Below are 20,456 nucleotides of genomic sequence, written 5' to 3' on the forward strand. Positions count from 1 at the left end.
AGAAAAATCCCATATTTACTAAAAATGGATTTTGTGTTCGATTTTCAAATCGAATTCAATGTGGATCCATGTTTCTAAGGGATTTAGAATTGTATTTATGAAATCCCTTCCTAAATCGAACCTCAAATCCCCATTGTAATCCCCAGCTAAATCAAATAGAACTTCCTCATTGCTTCCTATTCGTCCAAATGTATCACATGCATACTAATTAAAGGGGAAGCTCTCTCTTTGCACAGTTTTATACATGAAAACGTAACTGATGATTTCAATTTTGTTTTTGTTTTTTAAAATACAGATGATATAGTTAGGAATAAGATTATGCAATAGATGGCAGCAGAGTACAATGTCGAACATTGTTGTTAAATGATATAATAATAAGCCTTTTAAAAAAAATATTTATAAAAACAAAGTTACATTCTGTTATGGATTGGGTGGCAAAATATGCCTTTTTATTCTTATGCTCAGCAGGAGTTAATAATGCAGTCAGAAGCCAAGAGTAACAGCCATAGCCTGAGTACACTTTTTTGGTGGAAGGGGAACAAATTAGAACAATGGAGGTCATTCCGAGTTGTTCGCTCGCAAGCGGATTTTAGCAGATTTGCTCATGCTAAGCCGCCGCCTACTGGGAGTGAATCTTAGCATCTTAAAATTGCGAATGAAGTAATCGCAATATTGCGATTACACACCTCGTAGCAGTTTCTGAGTAACTTCAACCTTACTCGGCATCTGCGATCATTTCAGTGCTTGTCGTTCCTGGTTTGACGTCACAAACACACCCAGCGTTCGCCCAGACACTCCCCCGTTTCTCCGGCCACTCCTGCGTTTTTTCCGGAAACGGTAGCGTTTTTTCCCACACGCCCATAAAACGGCCTGTTTCCGCCCAGTAACACCCATTTCCTGTCAATCACATTACGATCGCCAGAACGATGAAAAAGCCGTGAGTAAAATTCCTAACTGCATAGCAAATTTACTTGGCGCAGTTGCAGTGCGGACATTGCGCATGCGCATTAAGCGGAAAATCGCTGCGATGCGAAGATTTTTACCGAGCGAACAACTCGGAATGACCTCCAATATAGTAACATTTACTATTAAGGCCAGTACTCACCAGTAGATCAGGGGAGAGATGTGTGCTGAGCAAACAGCTCAGTACACATCTCTCCCCCTGCTCAGCACAGCGCGATGTGTGCTGAGCGTGCAGGGGGAGACGGGGGGGGGGGGGGGGGGCGCTCATTTCACCCAGCGGGTGAAGTGAGCGACCTGCTAGATTGGCCTATCTAGCACCAGCAATAGCGATGCGCAGGGCTGCGCATCGCTATTGCTGTAAGGGGTACACACGGAGTGATCCGCTGCTTTAAATCTAAGCCATCTAGTCAGATTGCTTAGATTTTAAGCAGCGATTGCTCCGTGAGTACCCCCCTTTAGTTGTTTTATTAGCACATACTGGTATCTTACACAACAACCACCCTCTGTTTTTTTTGTCCAACAAGTTTTTTTGCAGACAGTGATGAATTGCTGAGGATTACTATTATTATTATCCTTTATTTATATGGCGCCACAAGGGATCCGCAGCACCCATTACACAGTACATAATCAAATGAGCAAACAAGAAAACAGCACTTACAGTTCAAGACAATATAGGACAGGTATAGAATATACAGAATATATAGAATAGACAGGTATAGGATGTAGGCATCATGGGCTGAATCAGGATAGCCAGTTACAATCAGGATAGCCAGTTACTTCACTCATGTTTTTAATCTATATATATATAAAAATGGATGTGTGTGTGTGTGTGTGTGTGTGTGTGTGTGTGTGTGTGTGTGTGTGTGTGTGTGTGTTCCAGCACAACTCTGGAATGCCTGGAGCAATTTACACCAAACTTGGTACACATATGACTTACAATCTGGGAAAAAATACTGTGGGGGTAAGACACCCCTAGCACCCCTAGGGGTGGGGGTGGGAAGGGGGTGACATCTAAAAATCCATCGTTTTCAGTTTTCTGCATAACTCTGGAATGCCTGGAGTAATTTACACCAAACTTGGTACACATATGACTTGCAATCTGGGGAAAAAAAAATACTGTGAGGGTAAGACACCCCTAGCACCCCTAGGGGTGGGGGTGGGTGACATCTAAAAATCCATAGTTTGGCACCTAATCCGCTGAAACGCGGAGACCGTATTAGTAACCTTTGTACCCTTCACCCCTGAGTGGCGATTTTAGGGGTCTTTGACCCACACCAAAGCATGACTCCGGAGAGTAAGAAACTGTTAATAGCCCTAAGTGCAGCTGTCAGGAAAATGATCCTTCAGGGATGGATTGACAGTACACCCCCACAGATATCTCTATTTTTGGCGAAACTTAATTTCTTGTTTAAAATGGATTGGGTAGAAGCAATAGTAGAAAAGGAACGACAGGTGGAACGCTTTTTCACATTATGGCAGTCATACATAGATACCATTCCTCTTACTACCAGGCATCAGATCCACCATAGCCTAAAAAACACTACTTGGTATCTTACACAACTGGCAATACAAGACCCACCCATTTCGCTTAGTTAATAGAGGGAATTATTTTGGCGTCTCCCTTCCAGTCCTATATTAAGGTGTGACCTGGCGATTGCCATAATCTTTTTTTTTTTTTTTTGGTTTACCAATGTATGTTTTGGATACCCTAATGATTCTACTCTTGGTTACCACTGCTTGATTGTAATAACTACACTGTGTGTTTCTTCGCAAATGCTCCATACAATGACTTTGTTGCGATGTACAAATTTCCAATATGTATTTGATTCATGATGTCTGAATAAAAATAAATTAAAATAAATAAATAAATCATAGTTTCCGGCATAAATCTGGAATGCCTGAAGCATTTTACGCAGAGGCACACATGGGTAAGGGCAGAGGCATCCATGTGTAAGGGCAGAGGCACCCATGGGTAGGGGCAGAGGCACCCATGGGTAGAGGCAGAGGCACCCATGGGTAGGGGCAGAGGCACCCATGGGTAGGTGCAGAGGCACACATGGGTAGGGGCAGAGGCACCCACAGGTAAGGATAGAGGCACTCACCGGTAGGGGCAGAGGCACACACGGGTAGGGGCATAGGCATACGGGTAGGAGCAGAGGCACCTACGGGTAAGGGCAGATGCACACACAGGTAGGGGCACAGGCACACATGGGTGGGGGCAGAGGCATACTTTAGTTTCAAAGCTAAGCAAGGAGTCCTAGGGCCCTTTGACATAGAGTCAGCCTGTAAACCTAACATAGTTAACATACAGTGGGCAGAGCTTGGCCTGTTGTCCCAGCACTGAGCAGGGCAGCATCAGAGGCAGGACAGGGCAGAGAAAGAAGCGGATTATTCTTCTCAGCACCAGCAGTTTTGACAGCATCAATCCGGGGAAGCCCAGAGGTGCGGCCTGACAAAGATTGTCATTATTCTTTAAAGTCCGTAGTGAAGCATTGGTTTTCTATACATTTTCCATCCAAATTGCCCAATATTGTTCTCTGGTGCTATTTATTGCACAACAATGGAATAAGTTTGATGTCTATAAGTATAAATATGTGCTCTATTCAACTCATTAAGCTGCTGATGGTGCTCTGATTGATCCTCAAGGCTTATCTCAGTCAGGTGGTGATTTGCATTGTGTAGGTAGGTGCACAACATACCATAGCCTTAGACATCCATTATTGCTACTTCCAGACTGCCCTATACGCTCTTGGATACTTAAAAAGTAATCACTATCAATTTCCTATCCTTAGAATGGGTTTGGAAGCCAAAATCGAATGTCTAACGTCTAACGTCAATCTAAACATTTGGGGATTTTAGGTTCGATTTAGAGCTCGATTTCAAATCAAACTTTAGTACATTAGGGAATTTAATGTTGGTCTGTGGGAAAACATTGATGTTTTTCAGATACTCGATTTCTATTGGGAGATGAGTTGAAGCTGCCTTTAAAATTGATTTGACATTGGATTTGGTCTTTAGTAAATCTGTCCAACCCAAATCGAATGGAAATCGAATTGAAACAGAATGCCAGATCCGTTGAATCACCAATATCGAACTTTAGTAAATTTTGCACCAGTTCTCCTTCTTCAGGAACAAGAAAGACCCACTTTTGGAGATTCCAAAAATGGCACCAATTTATTGCTTCATTGTTTGTCTGTTTATAGTTTGTGCATTAGCCTGAGGTTTATGGCAGGAATTTGTGTTACTTTTTAAAAGCCAGTTGATTTTAATCTAAGTGCTGAACCATCTTATTTATAAGATTTAGGATTGCTGATAACACATTGTACCATTCCGTTTCCCCTTACCACTTATATAAATTGCACAGAAGTTTTTCAGCAAGAGATTAGATTAGTTAAAAGCCTGATATATCTGTATAGTACAACAGTGACATTAATGTAAGTGTACATTACAGTAAATTCTATCATTGTAAATGGTTGGAGGAGATTTTAAACTAGGAGCCTGGGGGGAGGGTTTAGCTAGAAACTACGGGTCATGCAGTGAGAATAGTGGGGATGGCGGTAGTAAACGAAATGGGGGAGAAGTTGGGGGGAGGGTAAGAGCAGGCGGTAAGGTTACTAACATGGGTACTAAAAGAGATTTTACCAAAGCACTAACCAATGACGATTACAGGTCATCATTGCTACATAAGGTGAAAGATGTCCCTAACGCAAGGGAAAATACTTATCTTAGTTGTATGTATGAAAACGCCAGAAGCATTACTGGTAAAAAGGGTGAACTAGAAATACTTGCAGCAAGCAAACAGTATGATATTATAGGCATTACTGAAACTTGGGCCCTCATTCCGAGTCGTTCGCTCGGTATTTTTCATCGCATCGCAATGAAAATCCGCTTAGTACGCATGCGCAATATTCGCACTGCGACTGCGCCAAGTAATTTAACAATGAAGATAGTATTTTTACTCACGGCTTTTTCATCGCTCCGGCGATCGTAATGTGATTGACAGGAAATGGGTGTTACTGGGCGGAAACACTGCGTTTTATGGGCGTGTGGATGAAAACGCTACCGTTTCTGGAAAAAACGCAGGAGTGGCTGGAGAAACGGGGGAGTGTCTGAGCGAACGCTGGGTGTGTTTGTGGCATCAAACCAGGAACGACAAGCACTGAACTGATCGCACAGGCAGAGTAAGGTTGAAGTTACTCAGAAACTGCAAAGTAGTTTGTAATCGCAATATTGCGAATACATCGGTCGCAATTTTAAGAAGCTAAGATACACTCCCAGTAGGCGTAGGCTTAGCGTGTGTAACTCTGCTAAATTCGCCTTGCGACCGATCAACTCGGAATGAGGGCCTTGGTGGGATGAATCTCATGATTGGACAGTCAATCTAGAGGGCTATACACTGTTTAGGAGAGACAGACTAAATAAAAAGGGTGGAGGGGTGTGTCTTTACGTAAAGCCGTTTTTAAAACCTGATATACGGGAAGATATTCAGGAGGGGACTGTAGACACTGTCGAGACATTATGGGTAGAAATTGCATGCGGGGAAAAAGGAATAAAAAAGTTAGTATTGGGTGTATGCTATAGGCCGCCTGGTATCAACGCATCTGATGAGGAATTGTTACTAAAGCAAATTGAAAGAGCAGCAGGAGTAGGAGACATAGTAGTGATGGGAGATTTTAACTATCCAGAGATAAACTGGAAAAACGATTCATGTGATACTGCTAGGGGCAATATGTTTTTAAACACACTTAATGATAACTACTTAGTCCAACTAATTGAGGAACCAACTAGGTACAATGCAATCTTAGACCTGGTATTAACAAACAATGGGGATTTGGTATCAGGTATTATAGTAGGGGAACCCATAGGAAACAGCGACCACAATATGGTCACATTCAATATCAGTTTCCATAAACAGCCATATACTGGCTCAACTAGGACTCTAAACTTTAGCAAAGCAAATTTTGAAAAGATGAGGGTATTTTTCAGGGATATTGAATGGGAAGGTTTGTTTTTAGGAAAAAATACTACGGAGAAATGGGAGGTACTAAAATTCCTGCTAGCTAAAAATACACTCAAATTTATTCCTATGAGCAGCAAAAAAAGGAATAAAAATCATAAACCGATGTGGCTTAACAAAAAGATTAAGGAACTTATGGGCAAGAAAAGGCGAGCATTTAAAAAATACAAATCTGACGGGGAAGCAGAGTCATTTCAGCACTATAGGGAATGTAACAAAATTTGCAAAAAGGAAATAAGAGCGGCTAAAGTAGAAACTGAAAAACTAGTAGCAAAGGAAAGCAAAGCGAATCCCCAAAAATTCTTTAAATACATTAATAGCAAGAGATTAAAGAAGGAGAGTATAGGCCCTTAAGCAAAAATGATAATGACATAGCGGACACACTAAATGAGTTTTTTTCAACAGTATTCACTAGAGAGGACCCAATTCAGGGACTGACACACAATCTCAATAATGAGAATATCCCACTGATAGGTACTTATTTAAGCGAGGAAGTAGTCTGTGACCGATTAAAACATTTAAAGATTAATAAATCACCAGGGCCCGATGGTATTCACCCAAGGGTTCTAAGGGAGCTTCACTCTGAACTGGCAAAACCGCTATCTTTGATCTTTAAGGATTCAGTTATATCAGGTATGGTTCCCAAAGACTGGCGTATAGCGGAAGTAGTGCCTATATTCAAAAAGGGAAGTAAAGCTGAACCAGGTAATTATAGACCAGTTAGTCTTACATCTATAGTGGGGAAAGTATTGGAAGGTATTCTGAGAGATAGTATTCAGAAGTTCCTTGAAGTCAATAAGGTCATTAAAAGGAATCAACATGGGTTAATGAAGGACAGATCCTGTCAAACCAACTTACTTGGCTTTTATGAAACCGTAAGCGCAAACCTAGATCAGGGTAAAGACGTGGATGTAATCTTTTTAGACTTTGCCAAAGCATTCGATACTGTACCACACATGAGACTTATCTACAAGCTACAAGAATCAGGGCTAGGAAGCACAATATGCACTTGGGTCAAAAACTGGTTAGATAATAGGGAGCAGCGCGTTGTGGTTAATGGATCTTTTTCAACTTGGACTGAAGTGCTAAGTGGTGTGCCGCAAGGCTCAGTATTAGGACCGCTATTGTTCAATATTTTCATTAACGACCTAACAGAAGGTCTAGAGAGCATGGTGTCAATTTTTGCAGATGATACCAAATTGTGTAAGGCTATAAATACAGAGGAGGATGCCGAGTCTCTTCAGAACGACTTAGTTAAATTAGAAGCATGGGCAGCCAAATGGAGAATGCGCTTCAACACAGACAAGTGTAAGGTAATGCACTGTGGTAACAAGAACAAAAATTACACCTACCTACTAAATGGGGTAAAATTAGGGGATTATGTACTGGAAAAGGACTTAGGTGTCCTCATAGATAGCAAGCTAAGCAGTAGTACCCAAAGTAGGACTGCAGCAAAGAAGGCTAATAAGATATTAGCATGCATAAAACGGGGTATTGATGCTAGGGACGAGAGTATTATACTCCCGTTATATAAATCACTAGTGAGGCCACACCTTGAATACTGTGTACAATTCTGGGCACCGTACTACAAAAAGGATATCCTGGAGCTAGAAAAGGTACAGAGGAGGGTGACCAAACTAATTAAGGGCATGGAGACGATGGAATACAAGGAAAGGCTTGAAAGACTAGGCATGTTTACATTGGAAAAGCGGAGACTAAGAGGGGATATGATCAACATCTACAAATATATAAGGGGACAATACACAGAGCTTGCGCGGGACCTGTTTTTGGTTAGATCAACACAGAGGACTCGTGGACACTCGCTCAGGTTAGAGGAGAGGAGATTCCGCACAATACGTCGTAAAGGCTTTTTCACGGTAAGGACAATACGTGTTTGGAATTCCCTGCCCGAGGGAGTTGTAATGGCGGAATCTGTCAACACCTTAAAGAATGGGTTAGATAAATTCCTAATGGATAAGGATATCCAGGGGTATGGTGCATAGTCATGCATTATAGTTACTATAAATAGGGATAAAATGCAACGGCTGACAGCAGCATCAGTCAGAAATTTTAGTCAAATCATCATGCATAGGAGACCACAAATAGGTTGAACTCGATGGACAACTGTCTTTTTTCAACCTCAGATACTATGTTACTATGTTACTATGTTCCGTGGTGTCATCACTTACAGTTGCTGCTTACATTTCTAAGTAAACAAAGGGCACATAATTATATGTCCTCCTAATCTATTCATGCAATATATTTTCCTGTCCTGTCACACTCCCAATTTTTTGTGATCACAAATTTAGTTCAAAAGGGTACACCCCAAATCCTAGTGAAAAACTGGACTGTTCTGGGGTTTGTTGTAATTCTTGTCCCATTGACAGCTATATAACTAAGCATATTACAAGCTAAATTATCGAGAGCCCACTGTCACTAGTAATATGGTGATCCATGGCAAGTATGCAGAGATAAATCATATCACTTTCAAGTAAAATGTTGCCATGTATAATGTGTTTTGCACACTGACCTACTCCATACTTACCGACACTGGAAGTTTCCTCTCCGGAAGAAGCCTGGAGAGGAGAAGCAGGTGAGCGGTGATGGAGTCAGGGCTGGAGTAGTTGCGTCATCAAGCCCCCCGCCCCTTATGGTAAAATGCAGCAATTTGCACAAATTTTAATAGGGTACAGGGCTAAAATGTAATTACAGTAGAATTAACTAGGTCCGCCCCTCCCGACGGACCGTGGATTCATAACATTTATCTCCCTGTTCTGCCCACTTCACTCTTTCGGGGGGGTGGGTGTCTACCTGGAACATTGGGTGTTTCCAGTAGGATCCATGAGAGTAGTTAAGTATGACCTACTGTCCTGGAAGCATAAACAAGCTGAGACCTAAGTCATAAGAATGTTCATATACCGGCGCTCTTAATTAATGAAATTACTATCAGTATACCAGCTGCTGAGTAAACACAACTTGCTAAGCTGTGTGTAAAAATTGGACAAATATACAAAAGAAACCCTGCGCTTAGTATACTGGCTTTATATATATATATATATATATATATATATATAGTGTGTTGTCTGTCAGAATGAAAAGACTTAATGAAGCTCTTTCACATAAATAATCTTATTGTTTTATAAGCATAAATGCACAAACAAATCAATATATAAGAACAATTAGCACATACGGTGGGGCAAAAAAGTATTTGGACAGCCACTGATTGTGCAAGTTGACCCACTTAAAAAGATGAGAGAGGTCTGACATTTCCATCATAAGTACACTTCAACTGTGAGAGACAGAATCTGAAAAAGATAAAACAGGAAATCACATTGTGTGATTTTTAAAGAATTTACTTGTATATTTTTGTGGAAAATAAATATTTGGACACCTACCAAGCAGCAAGATTTCTGGCTCTCACAGACCTATTACTTTTTCTTTAAGAAGCTACCTCTCCACCATGGCCAAGACCACAGAGCTGTCTAAGTACACCAGGGACAAAATTGTATCGCTGCACAAGGCTGGGATGAGCTACTCGGCAATAGGCAAGCAGCTTGGTGAGAATAGATCAACTGTTGGCACAATTATTAAAAAATAGAAGAAATATAAGATCACTGACAATCTCCCTCGACCTGGGGCTCCATGCCAGATCTCACCTCGTGGGGTATCAATGATCTTGAGAACGGTGAGGAATCAGCCCAGAACTACACGGGGGGACCTGGTCAATGACCTCAAGAGAGCTGGGACCACAGTCACAAAGGTTACCATTAGTAACACACTACCTCATCATGGATTGAAATCCTGCAGCGCCCGAAAGGTCCCCCTGCTTAAGCACGCACATATCCAGGCCCGTCTAAAGTTTACCAGTGACCGTCTGGATGATCCAGAGGAGGATTGGGAGAATGTAATGTGGTCAGATGAGAGCAAAATCGAACTTTTTGGTATAAACTCCACTCGCCATGTTTGGAGGGAGAAGAATGATGAATGGCATCCCAAGAACACCATACCCACTGTGAAGCATGGGGGTGGAAACATGCTTTTGGGCTGCTTTTCTGCAAAGGGGACAGGACGACTGATCCGTATTAAGGAGAGGATGAATGGGGCCATGTATCGTGAGATTTTGGGCAAAAACCTCCTTTCCTCAGTAAGAGCATTGAAGATGGAACATGGCTGGGTCTTCCAGCATGACAATGACCCCAAAAAACACTGCCCGGGCAACTAAAGGAATGGCTCCGTAAGAAGCATTTCAAGGTCCTGGAGTGTCCTAGCCAGTCTCCAGACCTCAACCCAATAGAAAATTTGTGGAGGGAGTTGAAAGTCCGTATTGCCCGGCGCCACCCCAAAACACGACAGATCTAGATAAGATCTGCATGGAAGAGTGGGCCAAAATACCTGCTACAGTGTGTGCAAACCTGGTCAAGAACTACAGGAAACGTTTGACCTCTGTAATTGCCAACAGAGGTTATTTTAGAAAGTATTGAGTTAAACTTTTTGATTGTCCAAATATTAATTTTCTGCAAGAATATACAAATAAATTGTTTAAAAATCATACAATGTGATTTCCTAGTTATTTTTTTCAGATTCTGTCTCTCACAGTTGAAGTGTACCTATGATGGAAATTACAGGCCTCTCTCATCTTTTTAAGTGGATCAACTTGCACAATCAATGGCTGTCCAAATACTTTTTTGCCCAAATATTAAAATAAAATAAATGGTCTTACAATGGGAATAAAATGCAACAGTAAGCAATATTCACTAGTGATTAATAAAATTACTAAAATGAATGTCTCTCCTGATGGATTTGTGAAAACACACCACTGCTGTTAGTGCTCCGCTGGTTCGGCTCTCTCAATACATGCACTTAAAGGTTAGTAAAATTAGAACAGCATGCAGTTGCGTGTTAATGGATATAGGGGGTAATTCCAAATTGATCGCAGCAGGAAATTTTTTAGCAGTTAGGCAAAACCATGTGCACTGCAGGTGGGGCAGATATAACATGTGCAGAGAGAGTTATATTTGGGTGTGGTGTGTTCAATCTGCAATCTAATTTGCAGTGTAAAAATAAAGCAGCCAGTATTTACCCTGCACAGAAACAAAATAACCCACCCAAATCTAACTCTCTCTACACATGTTATATCTGCCTCCCCTGCAGTGCACATGGTTTTGCCCAATTACTAACAAAATTCCTGCTGCGATCAACTTGGAATTACCCCCATAATTACCACCATGCTGGTTCCTGTTATAGCAGTCAGATATCCATAGCAATAATGCCCGCTGTGTGTAGCAATATTCAACTAAAAAAAAAAAAAGTGGGCGTCAACGCGTTTCGTCTCCTAGCAACCAGAGATTTCCCTCCGGTTGCTAAGAGATGAAACGTGTTGACGTCCACTTTCCTTCACTCCAAATCTCCCGCTGTTGGATCTCCTGGTTACCATTCACAGCTGCTCTGCTCTCACGTCATCTCCAGCACTGCAAAGCACGCTCCCGCTGCCGGCCGGTCCACGCTCCATGTGTGGGGAACACGCTCTGTCGGTCTCACAGCGGCCACTGGCGGCTGCACGGAGCTATACACAGCTACAGGTACGCTCCGTGCTCTTTGAAGAGACGGCCGCCGTGCACAGCGGAAAGGCAGTGCACTGATTCATTCAAAGGTTGCATTTTTTTAAATTGAACATTGCTACACAACGTGTGCATCATTGCTGTGGATCCCTGACTGCTATAACAGGAACCAGCATGGTGGTATTTATTCCATTAACACGCAACTGCATGCTGTTCTTATTTTACTAACCTTTAAGTGCATGTTTTGAGAACCAGCGGAGCACTAACACCCTAACCCCACTGGTACGCCAGTGGTGTGATTTCACAAATCCATCAGGAGAGACGTTCATTTTAGTAATTTTATTAATCACTATTGAAATATTGCTAACTATTGCATTTTATTCCTATTGTAAGACCATTTATTTTATTTCCCCCCTCCCTGAGCGATGTCTCTCATTTTATCGGCAAGTGTGTATGCTTCCAGCGACGACCGATGCGCGACCCCGTGGGTCGGCAACGATCATCGCTGTTGGCAGTGCATGCATGCAGGATCTGGACTGTCGTCCACGACCTGCATGCAGGGCTGGTGGAGGCGTGACGTCACTGAGCGATATGAGCGGTCATATCGCTCAGTGTGTACCGTCGGCCGCCGACCAGCCGGCCCGGGAGGGGAAACATTAGATGACGATGCTCACAGAGCGACATCGTTTAATGTGTACGGACCAGTTCAATGGAAACACATTTTGCAAACTTCGGCAGTAGCACCCTACTATTTGCTTCACTCTAACTACTCTGCATACTCTTATCATCTGGCACTCTTCTTGAATGCTTTCTCTCCCAGTGGCGCACCCAGGGGGGGTTTCCGAGCACCCAGAAACCCCCCTCCACTAAAAAAAAAAAAATTTTTTTTTTTTTTTTTAGCTGCATGAGTATTATTAGTGGCTGTCTAGCGTCCTCTGCATCCTGCTGTCTTCCTGGTGGCACTTGTAAGTGCAGTAAAAGTTTACTTTATTTTAATTATAGTACATATATATCCATGTGCATACATATATACACATGTATATACATGCATACATATAAACACACACACATATGGTATATACATGTGTATATATACATGTACTGTATGTGTGTATATATATGTGTGTATATATATATATATGTATGCATGTTTAATATGCTATGTATATGTGTTTATGTATGTGTGTGTGTATATATATATATATATATATATATATATATATATATATATAGATACCCTTGTAGTAGCCGGCACTCGGAAGGCCTCCTTGGGCTTTCTGGCTCAGGTGCCATCCTATGAGGTTTCCGCCTCCATCACTATCCCATGTAAAGAAGGCGGCACTCAGAGACTTGAAGGTGCAAAAGAATATTTAGTAAACAAGCTGCAGAGTTACATCAACGTTTCGGGGCGCGCATCATGAAGGGGCTGATGAAGGGGCTGCGCACCCCGAAACGTTGATGTAACTCTGCAGCTTGTTTACTAAATATTCTTTTGCACCTTCAAGTCTCTGAGTGCCGCCTTCTTTACATGGGATATATATATACATATATATACACACACACACACACACACACACACACACACACACACACACTAGTTTTACGGACCTAGCATATACTGGGTCACCCAGTCCCCACCCCCGTGATTGGCTCCACCCAGTTCTGGAAACCCCCCCATGCAAATCCTGCGTTTGCCACTGTCTCCCCCAGCATTTCTGCTATACTTTGCATCGGGGTTGCAGGGAGAGGAACTTTAACAGCCGATGCCACTAATCTTCTTTCTGTACCTAGGAATTAAGACCCTGGAATGTGTTCACGTGCCATTCAATGCATTGCAAAAGACATGCAGCTGCGATTCCATTTGTGCGTCACTGATGGTACATCTGAACATTTTTTCCTTTCCTCACCTTTTATAGTGTACCTGTCATTTCCTTGCCCACAATACCAGTGGAGAATTGTAGCTTACACATTGAAGGATGTATGATTTATCCACATTGTTTGGATCCTATTTATGAAACTCCAAGGGTAGGGGTTGCTGTTTTAAATGTTACTCATGGGAATTTTCTCTGTACAATTATTTACTAATGTATTTATCAAGAGATTATTTGCCAGGGGACGGTATTTTTCTCTGCTTAGGAATCATTTATATATTGTTACCCTGCTTATAACTGGATTGCCATCTTTTCCTAATTTTATTATCCAGAATTTTGAGGATATTTTAAAAAGCGCAATTATTGCATAATTTAACCGTGTATAATCCCAGTTCCCTGCTTATCATATTAAGTGTGTCCACATTTATGTACAGAACACACCACTCAATTTGCTATATAGAGTCATTAGAGGAGGGTACCAACACAATGTTGTGGCTGTGATCATGCAGATACTATCTGTGCTGTCGATGTTCTTCGTTTTGTGAGGATTATATTTTTTAAAAGATGTTTATAATACTTAATTGACGTTTTTACTTGTATTATACCTCAGTTTAATAATATACCATCTCCACTTTTTGAATGCTGGTCCACTCCATGGTGTAAATGTACTAAGATGGGAGTTCTATTTAAGATGGGATGTTGCCAATAGCAACCAATCAGATTTCAGGTATTATCTTCTAGAAGGTGCTAGATAAATGAGAAGTAGAATCTGATTGGTTGCCATAGGCAACATCCCATCTTAAATAGAACTCCCATCTTAGTAAATTTACCCCCATGATGGAACCCATCAACAATCTACAATTTCCTAGTTTCACAGCATTGTCTGGCAGGTAATTTGATCCCTTCATCCTCCTTGTCTCATTTCTCTAATACATAGAAACATAGAATTTGTCGGCAGATAAGAACCACTTGGCCCATCTAGTCTGCCCCTTTTTTTTTTTTTATATATTATTTTTTTTTATCACTAACCTTATTTGATCCTTATTTCTTTGTAAGGATATACTTATGTCTATCCCATGCATGTTTAAATTGCTCTACTGTCTTAGCCTCTACCACCTCTGATGGGAGGCTATTCCACTTGTCCACTACCCTTTCTGTGAAATAATTTTTCCGCAAATTTCCCCTGAACCTCCCCCCCTCCAGTCTCAGTGCATGTCCTCGTGTCCTATTGCTTCTCTTCATTTGGAGAATGTTTCCCTCCTGGACTTTGTTAAAACCCTTCATATATTTGAAAGTTTCTATCATGTCGCCCCTTTCTCTTCTCTGCTCCAAACTATACATATTGAGATTTCTTAGTCTTTCTGGGTATGTTTTGTGATGTAGGCCATGCACCATTTTAGTTGCCCTCCTTTGTACAGTTTCTAATGTATTAATATCCTTTTGAAGATATGGCCTCCAGAACTGAATACAGTATTCTAGATGAGGCCGTACCAATGACCTATACAGTGGCATTATTACTTCTTTCTTTCTGCTGCTGATTCCTCTCCCAATGCAGCCAAGCATCTGACTAGCCTTCCTCATTGCCTTGTTACATTGCTTACCTGCCTTTAAGTCATCTGAAATAGTGACTCCTAGATCCCTTTCCTCCTCAGTAGTTTCCAGTATAGTGCCATTAATACTGTATTTAGCTTTAGGATTTTTGAGACCCAAGTGCATGATTTTGCATTTTTTGGCATTAAACTGTAATTGCCAGACTCTTGACCATTCCTCTAGTCTACCTAGATCCTCAATCATTTGTTTTACCCCACCTGGTGTGTCTACCCTGTTGCATACCTTTGTGTCATCTGCAAAAAGGCATACTTTCCCTTTAATCCCATTTGCAATGTCACCAATAAAGATATTGAAAAGCACTGGTCCAAGTACAGATCCCTGGGGTACTCCACTGGTAACATTTCCCTCCTGTGAATGCACTCCATTTACCACAACTCTCTGTTTTCTATCCTTCAACCAAGATCTTATCCATTCAATAATCCTAATATCCAATCCCAAACTTTCAAGTTTATTTAGCAGTCTGCGATGTGGAACTGTGTCAAAAGCCTTACTAAAGTCAAGATAAGCTATATCCATGGCTCCACCTTTATCCATCACTTTAGTCACACAATCAAAAAAGTCAATAAGATTTGTTTGACATGATCTTCCCCCAGTGAATCCATGCTGTTTGGGATCCAGTAAATTGCCGGATTTGAGATGATCTACAACTCTTTCTTTTAAGAGTGTTTCCATCAATTTCCCTACTACTGATGTAAGACTCACTGGTCTGTAGTTGTTTGCCTCTTCCTTGCTTCCACTTTTGTGCAGTGGGACTACGTTTGCTCTTTTCCAGTCCCCTGGAATTTCTCCTGTAGCTAATGACTGGTTGAATAATTCTGTCAATGGTGCTACCAGCACCTCTTTAAGTTCTTTTAGTATCCTTGGATGTATCCCATCTGGCCCCATAGATTTGTCCACTTTCAGCTTTGAGAGTTCTGTTAGGACCTTCTCCTCTGTAAATGTACTTGTTTCATTTTCCTGAATATCCCTGCAACTTAACTGTGGCCCCTTCCCCTCTCTTTCAGTAGTAAATACTGAGCAAAAATAATCATTAAGATGATCTGCTATTAAATTGTCTCCCTCAACAAGATTCCCAGTGTCCGTCTTTAGTTTTATAATTCCGCCTTTTGTTTTTCTTTTTTCGCTTATATACCTAAAAAAAGTTTTGCCTCCTTTACCCACTGACTGGGCCATTTTCTCCTCAGCTTGTGCCTTTGCACATCTGATTACCTTCTTTGTCTCCTTCTGTCTAACAAGATATATCTTTTTGTCTTCATTATTTTGTGTCTGCTTATATTTCCTAAAAGCCATCTTTTTTGCTCTCACAATATTTGCTACTTCTTTTGCAAACCACACTGGCTTCCTTTTCCTTGTGTTTTTCCTAACAGTTTTGATACAAAGGTCTGTTGCCTTCAATATTGCACATTTGAATGTTTTCCACCTCTCCTGCACTGTTTCCAAGTTCCTCCACTCTGCCAAAGAATCGCTTACACATTTTCCCATCCCTACAAAATCAGCCTTCCTAAAATCCAACACCTTTGTTTTTGTATGGGACGAGTCAGTCTCTGTCTTAATGCTGAACCATACTGCTTGATGATCACTGGATCCGAGGTTTTCACCCACTTTTACGTCTGATAATCTGTCTCCATTTGTAAGTATTAAGTCTAATATTGCGTCTTTCCGAGTGGGCTCCCTCACCAATTGGTGGAGGGATGCTCCCTGAAGGGAATTTAAAATGTTCCTACTTCTAGTGGAACTAGCAACAGACACCTCCCAGTTTACATCAGGAAGATTAAAGTCTCCCATGATTATTACCTCTCCTTTTAATGCCATTTTAGTTATGTCCTGCAATAGGTTCTTGTCAAGTTCCTCTTCCTGACCTGGTGGCCTGTATATCACGCCAATACGAATAATCAACTTTTCCCCTGTTTCTATGGTCACCCAAAGGGCCTCAGTTTTTTCTTCAATACTTTGTATTAATGTAGTATTTATGGCATTTTTTACATACATTGCTACCCCTCCCCCGATTTTTCCAATTCTGTCCTTCCTAAACAAAGTATATCCCGGTATAGCTATGTCCCAGTCATGATTTTCATTGTACCATGACTCTGTAATTGCCACAATGTCTAGATCATCCCTTGTCATTATTGCAGTTAGTTCTGGGATTTTATTTCCTAAGCTCCTAGCATTTGCACACATAGCTTTTAGAGTTTTGTTTGTGCTTTTTCTGTTCCTAGCTATGTTCTTCTCTCTGCCTATTTTTATTTGGTTTTGTTCTGAATTATCTTCTGTTGCTGTGGATATGCTTCCTATTCCCTTTGCCTGCAGAAACAATACCTCTGTGTTGGGGGAGCAGATTTCTTTATTCCTATTTGGTTCACTGCCCCCCTTTGTTAGTTTAAATAGCTCTTGATGAAGCTAAAATAAGAAACATTGAACTGTTTTATTTATTACTTTTTCTTTTTTTCTATATTTGTATTTAGCTATAAATATTACAGTGTCAAATTAAATTTGGATTGCATTTATTATCGACATAGGATGTTAATTTGTTTCTGCACTGTATGTGATGCTTTTAATATAAAGTTACGCAAAAGAAAAACAATCTTAGGTCTTGTAGCTAAAACTTGTTTTTACAGTGGGATCTTTTAAAACAATCTAGCATGCTAAAATGATTACTAATGGGCCCTACACACTGGTCGATACCAGTGAAAGATATTATCTATCTCGTTCATTAATGAACAAGATACCGTTCATATCGTTCAGTGTGTAGGCACCAGCGATGAACGATGTGCGGCCCCGCGCTCATTCGTAGCTGGTGCCGGCTCGTTTAAACATGCAGTCCAATATGGACAATCTCGTCCATATTAGCATGCAGTGCTATGGAGCCGGGTGACGGGGAGAGTGAAGAAAGTTCACTCCCCCCGTCGCCTTCCCCCCTGCCGCCTGGTCGCCCGTCTGCCGTATCGGCCGTTGGGCAGCTCGGCGGCGGGTCGCTAGGTGTGTAGGGCCCTTATCTCCTGTGATAGAAGGAAGAATGGGAGAATCAGCATTATTTTCTCTAACATCCTAGTGGATGCTGGGGACTCCGTAAGGACCATGGGGAATAGACGGGCTCCGCAGGAGACAGGGCACTTTAAGAAAGAATTTGGATACTGGTGTGCTCTGGCTCCTCCCTCTATGTCCCTCCTCCAGACCTCAGTTTGAATCTGTGCCTGGACGAGCTGGGTGCTACTTAGAGAGCTTGCTATAAGAAAGTATTTTGTTAGGTTTTTTTATTTTCAGAGAGATCTGCTGGCAACAGACTCTCTGCAGCGTGGGACTGAGGGGAGAGAAGCAGCCCTACTCACTGAAGATAGGTCCTGCTTCTTAGGCTACTGGACACCATTAGCTCCAGAGGGATCGTACACAGGATCTCACCCTTTGTCGTCCGATACCGGTGCCGCGCCGCCGTCCCCCTCGCAGAGCCGGAAGACAGAAGCCGGTGAAAGAAGCAAGAAGACTTCGAAAACGGCGGCAGAAGACTCCAGTCTTCACTGAGGTAGCGCACAGCACTGCAGCTGTGCGCCATTGCTCCCACATTAAACCCACATACTCCGGTCACTGTAGGGTGCAGGGCGCAGGGGGGGGGGGGGGGGGGGGCACCCTGGGCAGCAATTAGAGACCTCTTTGGCAAAAGTTTGCATAATATACAGTTGGGCACTGTATATATGTATGAGCCCCCGCCAAAATTGTACATGAAAGCGGGACAGAAGCCCGCCGTCGAGGGGGCGGGGCTTCTTCCTCAGCACTCACCAGCGCCATGTTTTTTCTCCACAGCACCGCTGAGAGGAAGCTCCCCAGTCTCTCCCCTGCAGTTACACGGTAGAAGAGGGTAAAAAGAGAGGGGGGGGCACATAATTAGGCGCAAAAATCAATATAAACAGCAGCTACTGGGTTAACATTAAGTTACTGTGTTATTCCTGGGTTAATAGCGCTGGGGTGTGTGCTGGCATACTCTCTCTCTGTCTCTCCAAAGGGCCTTATGGGGGAATTGTCTTCAGATGAGCATTCCCTGAGTGTGTGGTGTGTCGGTACGTGTGTGTCGACATGTCTGAGGTAAAAGGCTCCCCTAAGGAGGAGATAGAGCAAATATGTGTGTGAGAGGGTGTCTCCGTCGACAACGCCGACACCTGTTTAGATATGTGTAATTAAGTGCTAAGGTGAATTTATTGCACAAAAGATTAGAGAACAGACAGGAAATCTACCCATGTCTGTCCCTATGTCGCAGAGACCTTCAGAGTCTCTCAATGCTCACTATCCAAAATAATAGACACTGATATCGACACGGAGTTTGACTCCAGTGTCGACTACGATAATGCAAAGTTACAGCCAAAATGGCAGAAAAGTATTCAATATATGATTATTGTAATAAAAGATGATTTGCATATCACTGATGACTCATCTGTCCCTGATACAAGGGTACACATGTTTAAGGGGAAGAAAGCTGAGGTAAATTTCCCTCCTCTCATGATGAAAAAGAGCGGGAATCTCCAGACAAGAGACTGCAGTTTCCCACAAAGAATTCTCAGGCAGTATCCTTTCCCCACTAGGGCCAGGATAGGATGGGAATCTTCCCCTAGGGTGTCACGTTTGCCCAAAAGGTAGCCCTGACGTAACAGCTATTCTCAGGGATCCTGCAGATAGCGTGCACATTCTGGTACACTACTCAGACCGGCGATTGTGTAGGCATGGGTTTATAGCGCTGTGGCAGCGTGGACAGGTACCTTATCAGCAGAGATTGAGACCCTAGTATGTATAGATATATATATGTATATATAGAGATATATATATATATATATATATATTAAAGATGCTGTCTTAAGAGATATATATATATAAAACATGCCCAAAGAGACATGAGTATACTGGGTCCTAGAGTCAAAGCTATGTCGATTTCTGCTTGACGTGTCCTGTAGAATATGCAATGGACAGATGATGCCGACTTAAGAGGCATATGGTAGGCTGAGGATTGTGTGGAGAAGGGTTCTCGGACCTGGTCTCCACAGCTATAGCTGGTAATTCTGATATTTTGCCTTATATGCCTGCATAGCCTAGGAAAGCACGACATTATCAAATGCAGCCTTCCGAACAAAGAAACAAGAAAGTCCGAGGTGCGTCCTTTCTTGCCAGAGGCGGGGGCAGAGGAAAGAAGCTGCACAACACAGCTAGTTCCCAGGAACAGAAGTCCTCCCCGGCCTCTACAAAAATCCACCGTATGTCGCTGGGGCTCCACAGGCGGAGCTAGGCCCGGTGGGGGCACGCCTTCGTAAGTTCAGCCACAAGTGGGTTCACTCCCTGTTAGATCCCTGGGCAATAGATATTGTGTCTCAGGGATACAAGCTGGACTTTGAGAAGATGCCCCCTCACCGACGGCCCTGCCGGCTTCCCCCCACGAGGGGGAAACAGTGTTAACTGCAA

At 42.2% G+C, this 20,456-nt stretch overlaps 1 protein-coding gene across 4 annotated transcripts in view; it reads left to right on the forward strand.

Moving 5' to 3' along the window:
• GPC3 (glypican 3) overlaps positions 1 to 20,456 on the forward strand; it is a 1,559,491-nt gene that overhangs the window by 675,209 nt on the left and 863,826 nt on the right. The gene's annotated exons all lie outside the window — the stretch shown is intronic.

Source organism: Pseudophryne corroboree, chromosome 8 (genome assembly GCF_028390025.1).
Source record: "Pseudophryne corroboree isolate aPseCor3 chromosome 8, aPseCor3.hap2, whole genome shotgun sequence".
Lineage (NCBI taxonomy): Eukaryota > Metazoa > Chordata > Amphibia > Anura > Myobatrachidae > Pseudophryne > Pseudophryne corroboree.